The 2,910-nt window shown below is 42.9% G+C and overlaps 1 pseudogene; it reads left to right on the forward strand.

Moving 5' to 3' along the window:
• Positions 1–1,608: 1,608 nt before the first annotated feature.
• LOC149242041 (putative sugar phosphate/phosphate translocator At1g12500 pseudogene) lies at positions 1,609–2,491 on the forward strand (annotated as a pseudogene).
• The last annotated feature ends 419 nt before the right edge of the window (positions 2,492–2,910 follow it).

The following is a 2,910-nucleotide window of genomic DNA, read 5'->3' on the forward strand; positions in this document are numbered from 1 at the left end:
ATTTGTTTTTGCCATAACTTGAAAACCATGCATCCATTTGACAAACCGTTTTATGGGGGATTGTACAAGGTTGATGACAACATGCCTGAGCAGTTTCATGTTCCGATGCACGGTTTCCAAGAAATCAGCCTCCATCACCATCAGCCATTTTTGCATTTTATCCATAACCGTGCATCCGTTTCAAAACCTGTTTCATGGGGAGATGCACATGGGTGATAGTAGCCTACCCAAGCAGTTTCAGCTGATTCCGATGCACGGTTTCCGAGAAATCGACCTCTGAAATCTTCAGCCATTTTCCATTTTTCTCGAAATCCGTGCATCCATTGATCACGAATTTGCTATGGGAGATGCATAATGATGGTAGTAACATGCTCACCGAGTTTCAGATCAAACCGATCTACCGTTTGGGAGAAATGGCAAAAAGAAGTTCTGGTTCGGGGAAGATGCAGCAACAGCAGCTTGAATGTGCAGATTTGAACGTGGAAACAATTGTCTGGAGCTTGGATCCAGCCAGAGGACACCTGCACATGAAAAACACAATCAAAGATTAGCAGCCAAGCCATCATGCAACCACATCAACACATGCATGCAGCAAAGCTTCACAACAACCAACTGACTTTCAGGTACGTGACAAAACCGATTCCTCTGTTTGCATGAATCTAATCTGAACATTGCATGAATGAATGAGATGGTTAGGATTAAAAAAATCGGTGGCCAGCTAACTAGCCACCCACATCTAGTTCAACAGCACTTGGTGGGTGAATGAGACACGTGCGCTCAGCCATGCACATGAAGGAAAAAACGGACAGTGTTGGTTGTTTAAACTCCAGTGCAACGGGTGGATGAGATCACAGGCAGAGAACACACAGTCGAAAACTGCAGTTCATGATGGCACAACAATTGCATGGGCTAGCACACGTATGTGCCACCTCACCCCAAAAATCACGCATGTAATCTGAGCGCTCAGCTGAAATTCAAAGGCTGTTGTTCATCTGCACTTGCCACATCGTCAACTGAAGTCTGCACAATCTATTAACTTGTCATCCTCCACCAAGCTTTCTCGGCCACATTTTTTAACCCACCTATGCAATCACGTTCTACAGGAAACGGGTGGGTCTTCTACAGGAAGTATGACACAACGTTTTGGAACAAAGAAACCTGAGCTTTCCCTCATCAGATTTGGAGTTCCGAGAAGGGTAGGCTCGGAAGCACTCTTCCACGCATGATATATATTTTGAAAGGTGGTGAATTGACTATCTGGAGAAGGAGAATTAGAGACCAGTTTGCCTGTAATTCTCTTATAAAGAAGGCATATGCAGCTGTGAGAGCCAGCCTATGGAGGTAACTTTTAAAATTTTCATATCTGAATTTGCCCTGAGAAGAAAACCTGGTCTCTGTCCTCTCTCTGTAGAAGCAAACTCTTCCTCTCATAACCAGATAGCTGAAGAATTCTTAATGTCCTTCAGATCTCTTTCTGCCAAAGAAAAAAGAAGAGAATAGAAGAAAAAACGTGGTTAGGGTCTTTTGCATGCATGAACATAATTGTTAAAACAGAGTAAGGTATCATATCAGAATTTTATGCAAATGATCCAGGATTGTAAAGGGATTATGTCACAGATCCAAGCTAGTTTGGAGATGTCTAAATCGAGAACAGGAGAAGGAAAATATGGTGCATTTCCTGCGTCCCAGACTATTACAACAGCTCTCATTATTGCAACCTGGTACTCTTCCAATATTGGTGTGCTATTGCTTAACAAATGCCTACTTAGTTTTTTTGGATGCAGATACCCAATATTCCTCACAATGTTGCACATGTGTGCCTGTTCATCTTATGGTTTTCTGGCAATTTCATGGTTAGAGATTGTACCAATGCAGTTCATCATCTTCAGGAGACAGTTTCTTGAGATATTGGCACTGAGCTTCATTTCCTCCTTCTCGGTTGTTTGTGGCAATACTTCTCTACGCTATTTGCCAGTCTCCTTCAATCAAGCTATTGGGGCAACAACTCCCTTCTTCACAACAATATTTTGCATTTATAAAAACATGTAAGAGGGAGTCTTCTGTGGTTTATATGGCCTTGGTGCCTGTGGTATTTGGGATTGTTATTGCAAGCAACAGTGAGCCATTATTCCACCTTTTTGGCTTTTTGGTTTGCCTAGGATCAACGGCTGCCAGAGCATTGAAATCAGTTGTTCAGGGGCTCCTGCTTACCTCTGAGGCAGAGAAGCTTCACTCTATGAATTTGCTCATGTGCATGGCACCAATTGCTGCGCTGTTATTGCTTCCTATTACTCTTTTTGTGGAAGGTAATGTAGTAGCGATTGCTATTAAAAAAAAAGCCATAGAAAACACCTTTATCATATTCCTGTTGCTTGGAAACATGACCATGGCTTATTTTGTGAATTTAACCAACTTCCTTGTTACAAAACATACGAGTGCCCTCACGTTGCAGGTTTTAGGAAATGCCAAGGCCACCATTTCTTCCATATGATTGCATGTACTTGCACACTCATAACAAGGCTGAGAATTCAACAGGAAAAGCAGCAGGCCGTGAGGGAGAAGAGCAGAAAGGAGGAGAAGATGAATGCTGCCACAACACCGTTCAAGGAGAAGGCACCCCCAGCCAAGCAAATCAGAGAAAATTGGTTCTACAGGAAGTTAGCAATCTGTTTCTACAGGAAGACAGAGTCTGTTTCTACAGGAAGACAGAACAGTTCTACAGGAAGTTTGAAAGAAGGAATCCAAAGGAGAAATCGGACGAGATGATTAGCCAAGGAAGCCACCCGGGCCATCAAAGACAAGGGGAGAGATTTGGTTGCTCAGAGGATGAGCAACACTTTCAGTAGGGGGGTGATGATGAGCCCCAACAATGTACAATTATTTGGGCTCATTCAACTTCCTAATTTGACT

Source organism: Pinus tabuliformis, chromosome 8 (assembly GCF_031772625.1).
Source record: "Pinus tabuliformis cultivar Carrire ecotype Pingquan chromosome 8, CPIR1, whole genome shotgun sequence".
Classification (NCBI taxonomy): domain Eukaryota; kingdom Viridiplantae; phylum Streptophyta; class Pinopsida; order Pinales; family Pinaceae; genus Pinus; species Pinus tabuliformis.